Here is an 18991-nt window from a genome sequence, read left to right as displayed (position 1 = left end):
AGGTATGGATTTTCATTGGTGTAGTTGAGTGATTTTGCTTACTTATCATGGGCACTTTTGGGCATGGATTAGTGGGGGGGTTCGGCAGAAAGAGTGGGCTAGCTCTGTACTCTTGTCTCCACTGCCCAATTTCGTGGTTAGCCTTGTATCCTAGTCCTGTGGGATCTCCTTTACTAGCCATTAGCTTTAGGGTTAGCACTACATGGGAAATCCTTATTTTGGTTGCATGGTCCTGCTTCCTGACACCATACACATCACTCCCACTCATTTTAGCCTCATTCATCTCTTTTTCCCATTTGGGTCCACATGTGTCCACTAGGTCAACATATGGTTAGCCTCCCCCTCCCATTGTCCACACCTTGGGTCAGGCCTGGAACGATGCCCCGAAGGTTGATGCAACTAAAAAGAAAGAAAAAGCATAATCTGGAAACTCTCAATAGGAAAGGTACCACAAAATGCAAAAGATGGTTGGGACATACAAATTTAGCACGTAAGAAAAAGCCAAACATGAGCTCTATCCCTTATCCATGGCCATCACGCTGGTTCCTATGGGCTCATCCCATCATTAAGGAACCCATGATTTTCCCAACCCCTCGTGGGGGATGAAATACCCCGCCTCAAAAAAAGGGGTATCCACTGCTACATCTTACACATCATGCTCTCATCCCCTGGAGCCCAAAGCAGTTATGAAGAAAAATCAATCAAAGGCAAAAGGCATATGAAGAAGGGTGGAAAAAATAAAGGCTGACAATTTTCTCCCTCCTACACTCATATACCCAAGTGTGAGCTTCCCTTATCATAGCTACTTTTGTACCAGGGCATGTGGCATGGAGCATTCCTTTGATGCCCACTTTGTTCCATCACTATATCACTAGCCACCTACCATTTGATGGATGTACCATGGACTTGTCACCCCCTTTAAAGGTTGAAACCACCTAATAAGATCCTTAATTAACCCCCTTATTGAGCATGGAGACACTTGTACATGCCAAAGCCCACTATGGAAGGGCATGCCACCATGAAGTGCCCCATTGAATCCATGTCTTGTAAGTTCTTTTACTTGATTATTGTAATGATTTTTCATATTGGAGGGCAAGGACACACATTGGATCTTATGCATGATTGCAAGTGGGCCTCCATTTGGGGCTTGGCAGCCCTATACAGGAATCCCAGCCCTCTAGAGGGTCACATTGGCACTTGTAGGGTGAGCATTGAGAGCCATGGGTCTCCACCATAGCAAAGATTACTTCATGGATCCCCAACACCGCTCGTTGATTGCTCGTGTTCCACCTTTTGGATGAGGATGATGCACCTGGTTCACCATGCCCAGCCGGCTCCACACTTGCACCATACACTTGGTAGATGTTCCAAGGTCCAGATGAGGATGTGTCTCACTGCAGGAGAAAAAGAGGGCTTATGTCATCACCCTGGCCCTTAAAGATGGTTTACAAGCATTTTCGATCCACTTGGAGACCCATGAGGATGTCCTTGTGCCCCCACACCCACTTGGAAGCACCACGGGGATTTTCTTGGAAAACAAGCAGCCAACCCCTTGTCCATTGTGATTGGGGTCCATTCTCACATCATGGCACACTCTAGACTTCATTAGGCTCCTCAAAAGCCCAACGACTCATTTTATTGATCATTCTACCCTCTTAAGAGGCTTATTCTTATGTTATTGGGCTATCTTGGTGGGCTTGTCACCAAGGAATGTTATTATTGCACAATATTTTATTATGTGGGGCTCAATGATCCAAAATGGATCTTGAGTAAAACCTCTAAGTCTAAGGCTTCCATAATGTTAGAGATCCGACGGAGTTATAAAGGGAGAAGAGCAGAAAATCGCATCGGAGAAAGCCAGCGGAAGTGTTAACGGACCATAGCCTTAAGAGAAATGCGATAGCGATTCCAAGCGAAACAACGTGAACCATTGATCAAGCGCGCAGATCAACGGTCCAGATTAACTACAATATCGCATCGCATGGAACCAAAGGGAGGACTTAAACACATGATAGCAGGCTTAAGCGATAAGCGATGGCCGCTTTATCGCATCACAATAAACTAAGGGAGAGGACTTAAAACAGGTGCAAAGGCTTTTAGCGGACCCGAAGGATTTATGAATAAAATAGCAAAAGATTTGAGTTTCGTGGTAAAAGGTATTTCGGGCAGGCTTCAGGCGGTAAGTGGTATTGGAAGGGCTTCGCCCGATCCCATACACTGGCTGACACGTAGCATGGCACAGGAGAGAGAAAACCACTTTTTCGGGTGGGTAATCCTCGTGCAAATGGGCCACCCGAAATAACCGTCCGTCGTTGGATTAACAATCATAGATCAACGGTCCGGATTAACTACAATATCGCATCGCATGGAAGCAAAAGGACTTACCAAGGACCGGAGGCATGGCGATATGCGATCGTCGATCGCGATATCGCATCGCAACATTGCCAAAGGAAGGACTTACCGGGGGCTCGAGACATTGCGATATGCGATCGTCGATCGTGATATCGCATTGCAATATCGCATCGCAGCAATACAAAGGAGCGGGGCCTATGCAACATGCGACGTGCGATATCGATAAGCCCAGACCCGAAAGGATTATAAACATCGTTTCATAGGATATTTGAGTTCCGATAAAATGTTTTTGTCGGGTTTTTCAATGTATTCTATGTATTTCTTTGTATTTCCGATAAAATGAAATAAGGCCCAAATATGTATTATATCAGGGGATTTGTGTGGAGGAAGACCGAACGGTCGGTTTCACCGCGCCCGTCGATCCTTTCGTTTCTAAAAGAAATTGTTCTTGTGCCTTAAGCGTTTTTAACAAAATGTGTCCACACCAAAAAGGGAGGTGAACAGACAGGGTCGAGAGGCTTAAAAACCACTCTATGGCAGACAAAATAGGCAAAAGAGAGCGGAAGAGAAAGCAAAAGACAGAGAGCAAGAGGGAGCAGTGTAGACTTGAGGATTTCGAGGGAATCCCTGTGTTTTGTCACTATTGTGTTGAGACTCTATTTGAGCTCACACTTGTAATCATCTGCTCTTGAAGACATAATATAGAGGTTGACACTGAAAGCTTGGACCAGGAGACGTAGCCAGGAAGTCTGGTGAACTCCTTGATTATTTACTATGTTGATGTGTTGAATTGTTATGTTTTCCAATTGTTAAATGTCTGTATTATTCGCAATCTTTTTGATCCATTGCACTAAATAATATAGGCATTCCTGCACATGAGTCTGTAATACCTTAATATTGATTTAAGATCTCATTTTCAAATCAAGTGGTATCAGAGCATTTGGTTTTGGTTTTGTTAAGGTTAGACAAGCTTGTGATGGATTTTGAATGCTAACTAGATTAAAGCTCAGACTAGGAGAAGGAAAATTTGTTGAAGTTAATCCAGAGATTGGAAGAGTCTATTCTCAGAGGAGAATGGCAGAAGAAGCTCCATTGGGATCAGAATCTCAGTTTATAGAAAGTTTTATGACAATCCGAGCTATGGTAGAAGAGATGTATCTGGAGTTTAAGAAGGGTTGAGGTGAAAGCACTTCAACACCCAAACCAAACAAAGGAGCAGAGGAACCTTTTCTGGTTGCCCCTCTAGAAGGCAAAGGAAAAGGGGAAATACCTCCTCCACCATCTCCTCCATCATCACCTTCATCATCCTCATCATCTTCTAGCTCTTCTAAGAAGAAGAAGAAAACTTCCTTAATCAAATTAGATGTTAAGTTTGATTTGCCAATTTATGATTTGAACTCAATGCAGAAAAGCTAGATAATTGGATAAGACAAATTGATGTATATTGCGGAGTATAGAACGTTGATTTAGAAAGGAAGAAGATTCAGCTAGCTAGCCTTCGACTTGGAAGAACTGCACTAGTATGGTGGGAAGGCAAGACACAAGTTGATCTGCAAAAACATGGCAAAATCATTTCTACCTGGAATGAATTTGTTTCTGCTATCAAAAAGCAATTCTATCATTTAGCTTGCATGCAGCAGGCAATGATGAGTTGGCAAACTCCTCGTTAATTGAAGGGTCAAAGTGTACAAAGTTATACTCAGGAATTCAAAAAGAGAGCTTTAACTCTAGGTATATCATTAGATTCACTTGAGACTTTATTGAAGTATATAGGTGGTCTTCATAGCTATTTAAAGCATACTATTCTCATGTTTAATCCCGCCAACTTAGATGATGTATCAGTTCAAGCCACACATATAGAAGCTAGAGGTAAGAATGTAAACCCAGAGATTGGGGGATCATCTAAATATTCTGTAAGCAAGAGCAAGGAAAAGAAGAAACTGAAATGGAAGGAGAGGAAAGCAAACATTGTAAACAAGGATAAACCTTCATGCATTCATTGCAAGAAAGAAGGACACGATGAGGCACACTACTGGTCTTTGCATCCAAAACGGAGACCTAAGAAGTTCGGTGGAAAGGAGAAAAAGAATGATGCAGCTATTCAGAAGGCCTTAGGATCAGATTCAGGGGATGAAACAACAGTTACAGCCACAGGTATTAAAGGTAAAGATTCTAAAGCATCCACAAGTAATTCTGCACAATCTGTTGATAATGAAAGTAATGAGAGGAAAAGAAATGAGCTTTTTCGTATTAGAGTAATTTCCAAGCACAATAAGATTGATACTTTGTTTGATAGTGGATCACAAGTAAATTTGATTTCTGAAACAATTGTAAAGAAATTAGGATTACAAAAAAAACCTCATGAGAAGCCATATCCATTAGGTTGGGTGTGTGATAAAACAAAGCTACAAGTAACGAGACAATGTAAACATAGGTTTGCTATTGGATCAACATTTGTAGATGAGGTTGAGTTAAATATAGTTCCACTGAATATATGTGGTATTGTTTTGGGAAGTCCATACTTGTATGATAGGAAAGCTATTTTCTATGAAGCTGAGAATAAGTATCAACTCACTAAAAATGGAATAGAATACATTGTAAGAGCTCATAAACTCAAAGATAACTATTCTCTCATAAACTCAGGACAGATGAAAAGAATTGTGAATTCAAGTAAGCAATTTTTACTAATGGTTGTAAAGGCAAAGGATCCTGAAAAATCCAATGCATTTGAAGTCTGTGATCCTAAATAGAAAGTTGATTTAGTTAAAGTTGTTTCAGAGTATGATGTTCTATTTCGAGAACCAAAAGGTCTGCCACCCAAGCGAGAAATAGTACATGATATTTATTTGCAACAAGATGCTCCATTACCTAACATTGGAATGTACAAGTTGTCAGCTTTAGAGAATGCAGAGATAAAGAAGCAGGTACAGGAGTTGTGATCCGGATTTAAACAAGAACGCGACAAATTACAAAGATAACCATATACACAAAGATGCAGCGGAAATAATACTTCATTTCATTAATGGAAAATACTGAAATATGCTTACGACTAGAAATGGAAATAAACCAGCTAGGGCGATGGTAGCTTATCTCTGAGAAGAGATGTGTGGCTACATGCCTCTGAACTGTGTTAAAATGAGGCTCGAAGGCCTATTTATTGTTGAGAAACAATGGAAAACCCTTCACATTCCAAAACCTAACCCTAGAAGATGAAACGCCAAATTGTGGGCCCCGTTTGGGTAAATTGATACATCAATTTCCCGGGGTCGTAACTTTGGCATACGATCTCTGTTTGACGCGTACAACAGCTCGTTAGAAAGATCTATCCGAGTACTACCACTTTGGGAGGCAACATGGGTCATGGGTCCATGGACCCATGTTGCCCCAGATTTCCCAAAAAACGTCGTTTAGGGCCTTAAAACGGCTCCAAAAGTTCAGGACCCGAAAAACTGCTAAAAATAGTAAACTGCTACAATTTAGGAAATTGAAAAAGCTGAAAGAGACAATTGTGGGGCTCCAAATGGGATAGGTGGGTGGCCACCAACATCCACCTGGATCATTCCTCCCCCCTTAGGAAGCAATGGTCCCCATTGCGTTGAGTTCCTCCATCTGCTGAACTTGGTCCCTGGTGAGCTGTTCTGCAATCTCTGATGTGTTCAAAAATGGTGGGAAGCATGGTCGACGACGGTCCACATTGATCACTTGGTGCAAGCGAAGGAATGGAGGAATGTTATGCTTCAAAGCATTGTTACCCGTAGCCTTGGTACTGGTGTAAGGACCATGTCGGAGTGGTCTGAGTTTCTGATGGGTTCTGGTAAGGCGTTCTCTCTGCAGATGCAACCAAACTTTGTCGCCCACCTGAAACTTGTGTGGTACCCCTATGGGTGAGGAGAAGTTGTTCCTGTGTCTTGTCATGACTGTATCCCTTTGCTGATGTTGCTGCATGGAGGAACCCTTCACGGGGGTCATGGATGTGATGACAATCTTCCCCTTACTTTGGGAGTGAACCAGACAGATGAATTTCCTGCTCTGGGAGATGAGCTTGCTGCCTTTATTAGCGGTGATCAAAGATGTGGCAGTAGGTGGGGCTACCTCTAGTATCCTGTATAATGAATTATTCAAAGAAATAATGACAGCACGAGGCCTGGACTCATACACAGCATGTCGCCTCCACAAATATGGCTGGCCTAATAATACATCACAAACATCCAGAGGTGTAACATCACACAATACCTCGTCTGTGAAGGGTTTGATGCTGTAGGGAAGGCGGCACTGCTGGCGAACTTTTAGATCTCGTCCTTCGTGAAGCCACTCGATACTGTACGGCTGTAGGTGCGGTGTAGTCGGTAGGCCCAACCGCTTCATGACCTCTTCTGAAATGAGGTTCTTTTGGCTGCCACTGTCGACAATGAATTGCAGCGGCGAACCCTTCACCCACATCCGTGAGTGGAAAAGACGCTCCCCCTCTTCTAAATCTGCAGGTTCATTCTTCTGGATCTTGACAGTGGCAACCACTGTTGATAATATCGGCGATATTCGAAAATATCGCGATATTTTCAGCAAAACGATATATCGCCAAGAAAATATCGCGATATTTTCAAAATATCGGAAAATATCGACAAAATATCGGCCATATTTAAAAATTTGAAAAAAAAATATTTTTTATGCTTGTCGATATTTGCCGATATTTTGCCGATATTGCCGATAAGATATTTTCTGGACCCTTGCCGATATTTTGCCGATACCGATATTTTCAACACTGGTGGCAACAGTGGCGCTGGGATCCGCATCAATGATCTGCTTCCCTTTGCCATTCCCCTTGTCAGGTTCTGGCTCAGGGTCAGAACATGCATCTGATTCGGAAGCCTTCAACTCGGCCACCAGCGACTGCTTGGTCCGACACTCACTTGTGTTATGAGTGGGACTCTTGTGGAACTCACACCACTTTCCTGTGTCCTTCTTCGGCTTCGTGGTGTTGTTCTTTTCTTGCGGCTTCGACGGGTTGTCTTGGGTCACCCCGCCTTGGCTTTGTCCTTTGGGCTTCGGATTTGCAGATCCAAAGTCTCGCTTCTTCTGTTTGAACTTTTGCTCGATTTTGACAGCGTATCGGTATGCTGTGCCGAGTGAGGAGATGTTCAAGAACCCCATCTCTTCCTGGATGTATCTGTGTAGGCAGCCGCGGTATTTGAGTACCAAATGCAGCTCAGAATCTTTGATACCCAACTGTGTGCGAAGGGTATGAAAAATGTTTGTGAACTCCGGCACATCTTGGTCTTGTCCCTGCCACAGTGTGGTCCATTTGATGTATTTGTCCTCATAACTTCCAACAGGGTAGTACTGCTCCTTGATGGCATCCCGGAAGTCATTCCAAGTGGGTGCGGCTGAAAATAGTGAGCCTGTACTTTCATCCTTCTGCTCGCAGTAGGTTTCCCACCAGTCCTTGACGTGGGGGGCTGCTTTGAGAAGAGCGAAAACAATCTTTTCCCGACTTGAAAATTCATGAACAGAAAAATACCCATCTAGCAGATTTAACCATTTATCTACGGCATCTGCGTCTATTTGACCCTCGAAGATGGGGATTTCAAAATTAACTTGTACCTTAAACGGCGTGGCGTTTCCAGAGTAGTTGTTGGAAGCCGATGCGTCGCCTCTGGGTAGCCGCTGAAGGATCTGTGCAAAGCTATCCATCATCGCGTTCCTTTGCCACTCGAGGGCTTCTTCGAGCAAGATTTTGATAGGATCTCCTACTCCCTCGTCTTTCTTCTCATCCGCCATGGGAGGCCGTTGGGATTTGTGAGGCTGGTCTTGCAAAGGTTCGACCAATTCAAGCCCTAACTCCTTATATCCTGACCTCGTTGGGGACATGCAAAGAAAAGCAGAGAAAAAGCAGACCGCTCTGATACCACTGATCCGGATTTAAACAGGAACGCAACAAATTACAAAGATAACCATATACACAAAGATGCAGCGGAAATAATACTTCATTTCATTAATGGAAAATACTGAAATATGCTTACAACCAGAAATGGAAATAAACCAGCTAGGGCGATGGTAGCTTATCTCTGAGAATAGATGTGTGGCTACATGCCTCTGAACTGTGTTACAATGAGGCTCGAAGGCCTATTTATTGTTGAGAAACAATGGAAAACCCTTCACATTCCAAAACCTAACCCTAGAAGATGAAACGCCAAATTGTGGGCCCCGTTTGGGTGAATTGGTACATCAATTTCCCGGGGTCGTAACTTTGGCATACGATCTTCGTTTGACGCGTACAATAGCTCGTTAGAAAAATCTATCCGAGTACTACCACTTTGGGAGGGCCTCAAAACGGCTCTAGAAGTTCAGGACCCGAAAAACTGCTAAAAATAGTAAACTGCTACAATTTAGGAAATTGAAAAAGCTGAAAGAGATAATTGTGGGGCTACAAATGGGATAGGTGGGTGGCCACCAACATCCACCTGGATCAAGTTGCTCGATAGAGGGTTTATACAACCAAGCACATCACCATGTGGATCTCCAATCATGCTGGTGAGAAAGAAAGATGGTTCATGGAGAATGTGCATTGATTATAGAGCATTAAATAAAATAACGATCAAGAATCGTTATCCTCTTCCTCGTATTGATGATTTATTAGATCAACTGAAAGAAGCAGTTTACTTTTCTAAGTTAGACTTGCGAAGTGGCTATCATCAGGTCAGCGTTGCAGAACAGGATGCATGGAAGACTGCTTTCAAGACAAAACAAGGACTTTATGAATGGTTGGTTATGCCTTTTGGCTTAACTAATACTCCTGCTACATTTATGAGAGTTATGAATGATGTACTCAGACCATTTATTGATGATTTTGTAATTGTTTATTTAGATGACATTCTTGTTTTTAGTAAGACATGGGAAGACCATGTAAAGCATGTAAAGCAGACTTTAGATGTTTTAAAAAGAGAAAATCTCTATGTAAAACTGTCAAAATGTGAATTTGGTAGAACATCTTTAAATTATTTGGGTTATATTGTAGGGGGTGGTGAATTGAAGATAGATCCCTCTAAGGTTGAAGTCATTGTGAACTGGCCTAAACCCAAATTTGCTACAGAGGTTAGGAGTTTCCTAGGGGCAGCACAATACTGGAGAAAGTTTATTGCTAACTTTTCTTTGATTGCAGCTCCATTACATGCTTTAACAGGATTGAAACAGGTGTTTAAGTGGGGAGGCAAACAGCAAAAAGCCTTCGACACCTTAAAAGAGAAAATCAGTACAGCACCAGTACTAGCACTGCCAGATCTTCAACATCCATTTGAGATTGAGACAAATGCCAGTGACTATGCCATGGGAGCAGTGTTGATGCAACACGAAAAACCCATATGCTATCATTCTGAGACATTTACTTCTGCAGTAGTTAATTATCCCACATATGATAAAGAATTGTATGCATTAGTACAAAGTGTGAAAAAGTGGAAACATTACCTAATAGGTAAAGAAATAATCATACATACAAATCATCAACCACTTCAATATTTGCACTCACAAACTAAATTGCAGCAATCAAGACATTATAGGTGGATGGGTTTTCTACAGCAATTTCATCTTCTCATCAAATATAAGAAGGGCATACACAATAAGGTTGCAGACATGTTATCAAGACCAATCATAAATGCATCTACTATACTTAAGCATAACTTAGTAATGCATGAAAGTTACATTGAACAATATGCTCAAGATGTAGATTTTAAAGATGTATATGCAACTTTAAGTCATGGAAAACAAGTAGAAGAATTGGATTATTATGTAAAGGACCAACTCTTATATCATTTGGGAAAGTTATGCATTCCACAAACTGAAAGAGTTAACATAATTCAAGAAGCACATACTTCGCTTGTATCAGGTCATTTTGGTGTAAGTAAAACAGTTGCACAATTGCAAAGGTTCTGTTATTGGCCAAGAATGCATGAGACAGTTTCTAGATATATCAAAGGGTGTACTATGTGTGCTACAAGCAAGCCCAATAATCGGAAATTATGCTTGTATATTCCACTTCCAATTCCTTCTTGTCCTTGGGAAAGTGTTTCCATGGATGTTGTTGGGGGATTGCCAAAATCTAGGAAAGGTCATGATTATTTGTATGTTGTTGTGGATAGGTTCAGTAAAATGTGTATTTTGATACCATATAACAAGCAGGTTACAGCTGAACAAACAGCAAAGTTGTTCTTTCAGAATGTATGGGTTCATTTTGGGTTACCCACTTCTATTGTATCTGATTGAGATTCTCGATTTGTTGGGAAGTTTTGGTCAAGTTTATGGGAGTTGATGGACACTAGGTTGAAGAAGAGCACAGCATTTCATCCACAAACAGATGGTCAGACAAAAGTGGTCAACAAGACAGTGATCTAGTTGCTCAGAGGCTATTGCAGCAAGCATCCCAAGCTTTGGGATGAGCATTTGTGTTATGTGCAACATGCTTACAACTGTGCCAAGCACTCTTCTACTCAGAGATCTCCTTTTGAGACTTGTTTTGGTTTTATACGAAAGTCTCCCTTGGATTTTGTCTTTGGTAAAGACATAGCAGTTGATGGACACAGTGATGTGGACAAAGCAACCAAGTTCATTGAACAAATCCAGGAAATTCACCAGGCAGTACAGGAACAGCTGGAAAGAAGTCAAGCCAAGTACAAGGCAAGACATGACAAGCATCGAGTTGAGCATAGTTTTCAAGTTGGTGATCAAGTCTGGCTATACATCAGCAAAGACAGAATGCAGGGTGAAGGTAAGAAGCTAAAACCAATAAGGTATGGACCTTTCAAGATACTTGATAAAATTGGTGAAAATGTTTTTCGCCTTGATTTACCAGCTTATATGCAGATCTATTCAATCGTTAATGCAGAAAACTTGAGATTGTACAAACCTTCAATGATTGAAGATCCTGAAGAGCAAATTCAGTTGCCTTCTATTGAGGATCTGTTGCCTGAGTATCTCAATGAGTTACAGGAAGACACATTTCTTGACAGGAAGGTGAGAACTACGCGTCCAGGGGATGTTGAGTACCTGAGAGTAGGGCTCAAAGGTTCAAATCCAAGCAAGGCACGATGGATAGAAATTGGACAAGTGAGGGAACTGTATCCTCACTTGATCGATGCCTAAAACCAACTTTTGGTGGTCCAAAAGCTTTTCAGTGGGAAGGCGTGATCCAAAATGGATATCAAGTAAAACCTCTAAGTCTAAGGCTTCCATAATGTTAGAGACCTGACGGAGTTATAAAGGGAGAAGAGCGGAAAATCGCATCAAAGAAAGCCAGTGGAAGTGTTAACGGACCATAGCCTTAAGAGAAATGCGATAGCGATTCCAAGCGAAACAACGTGAACCGTTGATCGAGTGCGCAGATCAATGGTCCAGATTAACTACAATATCGCATCGCATGGAACCAAAGGGAGGACTTAAACACATGATAGTAGGCTTAAGCGATAAGTAATGGCCGCTTTATCGCATCGCAATAAACTAAGGGAGAGGACTTAAAACAGGCGCAAAGGCTTTCAGCGGACCCGAAGGATTTATGAATAAAACAGCAAAAGATTTGAGTTCCGTGGTAAAAGGTATTTCGGGCAGGCTTCAAGCGGTAAGTGGTATTGGAAGGGCTTCGCCCGATCCCATACACTGGCCAACACGTAGCATGGCGTAGGAGAGAGAAAACCACTTTTTCGGGTGGGTAATCCTCGTGCAAATGGGCCACCCGAAATAATCGTCCGTCGTCGGATTAACGATCATAGATCAACGGTCCGGATTAACTACAATATCGCATAGCATGGAACCAAAAGGAGGACTTACCAAGGGCCGAAGACATTGCGATATGCAATCGCCGATCGCGATATCACATCGCAATATCGCATCGCAACATGGCCAAAGGAAGGACTTACGGGGGGCTCAAGACATTGCGATATGCGATCGTCGATCGCGATATCGCATCGCAATATTGCATCGCAACAATACAAAGGAGCAGGGCCTATGCAACATGTGACTTGCGATATCGATAAGCCCGAACCCGAAAGGATTATGAACATCTTTCATAGGATATTTGAGTTCCGATAAAATGTTTTTGTCGGGTTTTTCAATGTCTTCTATGTATTTCTTTGTATTTCCGATAAAATAAAATAAGGCCCAAATATGTATTATATCGAGGGATTTGTGCGGAGGAAGACCGAACGGTCAGTTTCACCGCGCCCGCCAATTCTTCGTTTCTAAAAGAAACGTTTCTTGTGCCTTAAGCGTTTTTAACAAAACATGTCCACACCAAAAAAGGAGGTGAACAAACAGGGCCAAGAGGCTTAAAAACCACTCTATGGCAGACAAAAGAGGCAGAAGAGAGCGGAAGAGAAAGCAGAAGACAAAGAGCAAGAGGGAGTAGCTGTGTACTCTTGTAGACTTGAGGATTTCGAGGGAATCCCTGTGTTTTGTCACTGTTGTGTTGAGACTCTATTCGAGCTCACACTTGTAATCATCTGCTCTTGAAGACATGATATAGAGGTCGACACTGAAAGCTTGGACCAGGAGACGTAGCCAGGAAGTCTGGTGAACTCCTTGATTATTTCTATGTTGATGTGTTGAATTGGTATGATTTCCAATTGTTAAATGTGTGTATTATTCGCAATATTTTCGATCCATTGCACTAAATAATATAGGCATTCCTACACGAGTCTGTAATACCTTAATATTGATTTAAGATCTCATTTTCAGATCACTCAATTAGGCCAAATTAGGCAAATTGAACTTATTAGAGATTGTATAAATAGATTAGAGGTGATTCATTCTCTCATCATCACTTGGATAGGGATTTAGTAGCTACTTGATTATTTTGCATTCCCTTTTGGAGGACGAGTTTGAATTGCATGGATGAATTTTGATGTTTGGATCTTGGAGCTTCATTATTGGCATAATTTGATGATTGGATATACTCATTTGTTTATGTAAGTGATATTTTTCATGCTTATTCTTGTTATTTACTTGGTCACATGAAATGTTGCTTGGATTTTCTATATATATGTCTAAAATTTACTGCTTTTCTATGCAAAATTGTGGAAATTTTGATCTTTTGTAGCGTTGCATCATTACATGGGCCATGTATGAATGGGTGAATGTTCCTAGAGATTATTGTTGTTAAATACATCTTGATAAGTCATCAATTATTGCATATCAAAGTATAAATACCTTAAGTAGTTGCTCTCATGCCCTAATGCCATGCAAAGTTGCTTGAAGGCCTCCTTGATTAGGTAAATCTTTTCCAAACACCAAATTCTCTTTGACTCCATCTCTCCCAAAGGATAAGGAACTGATCCTTCCATAGCTAATAACTTTTAAAGAATATCCCTCTCACCTCTCCTTCTCTTTCTAGGCCTAGCCTCCATAGGTCACCTAGGGCATCATTTTTCTCCAATTGTAGCCATCAAAAAAGTTCGATCTCTTGTCCATAACTGCGCTAGGATTTCATCCAGAGGCCCTCCAAATTTCAAGAAATTTCGACAGTGGGATCTTGAGATATAGCAAGCCCTAGCTCAAGGATCGTTTCTTGCCCTAAGTTTCCCTTGGCTAGTGTCCTCATTTGGATCATTGCATTCAATTCTCGAAAGAAGATTTGTCCTTTGATCCTCTTCTCTTCCATAATTAAGTCAAGCCCCTCCTTGACTGATCAACTCCACATCCTTGACCTAATTCTGGGTCCACTTGGTCCCGTGTGGTACCGCAACCTTACAACTCTAATTCCATGAAGATCACATAAAGACCATTTCTTCATAAGGATTCTCCGATATAGGAACCCTCTTGACAAAACACATTCCCAAACCCTAGCCTCAAAGATCCTCTTAGCCCTTCCTAGAGAGCCTATCACCTTGCTTTTTGAGCAAAAAAATTCATATAATTGGGTCTCTCTTGTGAATAGGCCTTGGGAATCACCCTTCATCTTTCCATTGAGATATTCATTATTGCGATTCATCTTATACCGGGTCTCCTCCCATTAGTGAAAGTCCATAAAGAGCAGGGAGCCTTAACTGAGGTGACAGTGGGCTATCGCTCCATTGTAACCCCTTGACCTAGTAGTTGCTCTATAGGATCCCCTCCTAGGACCCCTGCTAGTTTGAGTGGTAACATTATTGATATATCATTTGGCGACTCCATGGGGAGAACAAAGCCCCAGTTCATCATTGAACTTCAAAGTTAATGCTTGTAGGGTGAAGCAAGCATCTATCGAGGCATTTTTTTAATTCACCCTGGTAACTCCATTTTAGTCCTAATATGCAAAATCATGAAAAATGGCTTGTTGTCAGGAAGAGAGTACTTGTGGCTCTCCATTTGCAAAACTGTTAATTTTAGGCAACAATGGTATGTTCTATGCTTTAGAGCAATTTTACTTCAATTTCTTTATGATCCCAATATCAATTTCAGTTTAGCAATCACATAAACATGTAAGTAAAATGTTGATAGAACATAAACATAAACAGTAGAAGACAAGCCAAGACAAGAGGACACAAGATGTGGCACTAGCCAAGGACAAACCCCAATGTGGGGAAGCCCTTGATCAAATCTTCTTTTAGTCTTCAATAGTTTAGCAGAGAGAGAGATGGAACAATTTACAAATTCTGATAATTTATAACAGCAACAAAAGAGCCCTAACCAGAAAAGTCAACCTTGGTCAACAGGGCAGATTTGAACTTCAAAGATTTAGTCAACTTCAGTCAACTTCGACCTCCAAACAGCAAGATGAAACAGCCCTCAAAATAGTCGAATTTTGCCCATTCAAAGTCTGGTCAAATAGTCAACCCTAACAACAATCAACATTGGTCAAACAGTACGAATTGCCTCGATTTTTGTGCCCAAAAATGCGGCCTATCCAAATAGAATTGTCCTCAATAAAACCACAGTCAAACAAGTCAACGCTGGTCAAACCCTTCCTGAAATTCAGTCAACGTTGGTCAACATCCAAAACAGAAAATTTGTTGTCCTTTCCTTCGCATGTGTGGGGAGAGAAGCTGCCCAGAAATCCATACCCAATCAGATGAGGAGAGAGATGTGAGAAGATGAGTGATGTCCAAATGAGGATGAGGCATCATGTATTTATAACAAAGAGAGCTTATTATAAATACATGATGCCAAATAATGTCGAATCACCCCTTCTCCAATCCTCCTTTGGTGTTGCTCAGCAACCCGAACCTAGATTTCTTTGGCAAGAAATATGTTAAGGCAGTGACTCCCTCTACCTCAGTTTCGTCTCCACAGACACTGTTCTGCAACAACAACAACAACGTCCCACCAGCACCATAGATCGAATCTGCACTACTCCCACTGCCCCGGCAACTCATTGATCTGAGCCCCTCAGGCTCTGCGCTGGCCTAGAGAGCTGACGCAGTCACTGCATGAGCTCCTCTCGGCTACTACGTCTCCTCCTCCTGGCTTAGAAAGCTGACACAGGCACTGTGTGAGCTTCTAAGTCACTCCTCTGGCATTGCGTCACTCCTTCAACTACTCCTCTAGCTCTGAAACAGCATTGTGACTCGGGTCAACTACCTCTCTGCAGCAGACTTGATAGATCTCCCAGTTGATGGCTTTAGTGTCCTATGATCTGCAATGCTCTAATACCATGTGAAAATTTCTGAATCTTTACAAATAGAAATCCTACTACAATCATTGGTTTAACATCTTCTAATTGTTATTTCATTCAAGAAGTTATTTAATTTATAAATAGTGGTGAAGAACACTACTGCAGACTACACTGACATATAGATCATAAACTAAAACAATAGATGAGACAAACACACAAGGGACAGCGTTATTTTTGGACAACACGTCCCCGGATAAACCCAATGCGGAAAAACCAGTGCAACAAATAGAGGGTTTGTATTATTAACCAAGCAGAATCTGAGTACAACAAGTTGCCTCTCACACCAGCTAACCTTTCAGAGAAATCTTGACAGCAAGAAATAAATACGAGGGTTTACCACATTCCCCAAGTCACGGCTAATCCATTAAGTGATCTGACTCCCGGAAAACATTGTGAAATCCCTAAGCAATCACTGCTTGGGCGAGCATCTTGCCTCTAGGAGACTATGTCACCCCTTCTGCTAGATCAATTTGCTGGAGGAAGACTGTTGTTCAGCCCTTCCGGCTCAGAACCTTGCTTCTCCGGCAAAATCTTAGACTTCTGATGAATACTCTGCACTGCCACTACAAGAGACCCTCCTGGCCTGCGTCAGCCCCTCCTGGGCTGCGCTACCTCTCTGATGCTACTGCTACCTCTCTGCCCCGTACTCATTGGCTCGGAACTCCTTTCCAATCCAAATCTCTGCTTCTACCCCTCTCACTACAACTCAAATCACTTGTTCAATTTTCTCAGCAAACCACACCCCAGAAAAATCGAACTGACTGATCAACTTGGTGTATCTCCAACTAACCCTCAAGCCTCCTCTTATACTTTTCCTATTGATGAATCAACGACCGAGATTAAGTCCCTAATCAATGGCTAAGATTAAAACAGACTTGATCCTCGTCTCTTGGAAGCTTCTCACCCATTTTTTTATTAATACCCATTAATATTTTTATTTTCCTAAAGTTTAGACTTAGGAACCCCATTAAAAATATTAATTATTTTAATAACTCACAATCTTGGTGGAATTTCTCCAAATAATTTCTGGGTCTTGGAGATCTTATGTGTTCTAGCCCCTCCACAAAATTTCGGAGTTAGAGCACATCTGATGCTACACAAAATCAACACTTGGGAGCACCACAGGGATTTACTTGGAAAACAAGGGGCCAACCCCTCGTCCACTATGTTTGAGGTCCATTCTCACATCATGGCACACTTTGGACTTCATTAGGCCTCCTCAAAGGCCCAACAACTCATTGTATTGATCATTCTACCCTCTTGAGAGGCTTATTCTTATATTGTTGAGCTATCTTGGTGAGCTTGTCACCAAGGGATGTGAGGTGATTCATTCTCTCATCATCACTTGGATTGGGATTTAGTAGCTACTTGAGAATTTTGCATTCCCTTTTGGAGGACGAGTTTGGATTGCATGGATGAATTTTGATGTTTGGATCTATTTCTCTTGTCTTGGAGCTTCATTATTGGCATAATTTGATGATTGGATATATTCATTTGTACATGTAAGTGATCTTTTTCATGCTTATTCTTGTTATTTACTTTGTCACATGAAATGTTGTTGGGATTTTCGCTATATAAGTCTGAAATTTACTACTTTTCTATGCGAAATTGTGGAAATTTTGATCTTTTGTAGTGTTGCATCATTGCATGGGCCATGTATGAATGGGTGAATGTTCCTAGAGATTATTGTTGTTAAATACATCTTGATAAGTCATCAATTATTGCATATCAAAGTATAAAGACCTTAAATAGCTGCTCTCATGCCCTAATGCCATGCAAAGTTACTTGAAGGCCTCCTTGATTAGGTAAATCTTTCTCAAACACCAAATTCTCATTGACTCCATCTCTCCCAAAGCATAAGGCATTGATCCTTCCATAGGTGTTCACTTTTAAAAAATATCTCTCTCAACTCTCCTTCTCTTTCTAGGCCTAGCCTCCATAGGTCACCTAGGGCATCATTTTCCTCCCATTGTGGCCATCAAAAAAGTTCTATATCTTGTCCATAACTAAGCTAGGGTTTCCTCTAGAGGCCTTCCAAATTTCAAGAAATTCCAACAGTGGGATCTTGAGATATAGCAAGCCCTAGCTCAAGGATCATTTCTTGCCCTAGGTTTCCCTTGGCTAGTGTCCTCATTTGGATCATTGCATTTAATTCTTCAAAGAAGATTTGTCTTTTGATCCTCTTCTCTTCCATAATTAGGTCAATCCTCTCCTTGGGTGATCTACTCCACATCCTCGACCTAATTCTGAGTCCACTTGGTCCCGTATGGTCTCGCAACCTTACAACTCTAATTGCACAAAGATCACATAAAGACCATTTCTTCATAAGGATTCTCAGGTATAGGAACCCTCTTGACAAGACACATTGCCAAACCCTAGCATCAAAGATCCTCTTATCCCTTCCTAGAGAGCCTGTCACCTTGCTTTTTGAGCAAGGAAGCCATATAGTTGAGTCTCTCTTGGGAATCACCCTTCATCTTTCCATTGACATATTCACTATTGTGATTCCTCTTATACTAGGTCTCCTCCCATCAGTGAAAGTCCGTAAACAGCCAGGAGCCTTAGCTGAGGTGACAGTGGGCTATCACTCCATTGTTGCCCCTTGACCTAGTAGTTGCTCTATAGGATCCCCTGCTAGTTTGAGCGGTAACAAGACCAAGATGAACATGTTTAAACCAATGTTCTAAACGCCATTGGATGTCCTCAGGTTCAAAATAAAAACATTGGTGATACAAAGAGAAGTTCAAAGTGATTGCAGTTTCAAATCTCTTATATCCGTGCAAAATTGTAAAAGGCAGTAAGTGTAACAAAGAAAGGACAGATATCAGAAGAATTTAAACAACTTTGGCATCATGCAGAACAGTTAGAGAACAACCCTTATTGAGGTAACACTGGAAGAAATGGGTTGCAACTTGCATCTTTCAGACACTGATATTCTGAATAGAAATATTCCATAGAGATTGGAGATGGAAAGGATGGAGAAAACAATCTCAGTGATATAGTAGGGAG

General features: G+C 41.5%; 1 protein-coding gene across 2 annotated transcripts in view; it reads right to left on the bottom strand.

The window, feature by feature from the left end:
* HINT4 (histidine triad nucleotide-binding 4) overlaps window positions 1-18991 on the bottom strand; it is a 144391-nt gene that overhangs the window by 104389 nt on the left and 21011 nt on the right. The window lies entirely within an intron of this gene.

This window comes from Pinus tabuliformis, chromosome Q (assembly GCF_031772625.1).
Source record: "Pinus tabuliformis cultivar Carrire ecotype Pingquan chromosome Q, CPIR1, whole genome shotgun sequence".
Taxonomy (NCBI): Eukaryota; Viridiplantae; Streptophyta; class Pinopsida; order Pinales; family Pinaceae; genus Pinus; species Pinus tabuliformis.
Note: the sequence above shows the minus strand (reverse complement) of the source record. Positions and strands in the feature narration are given on the sequence as shown.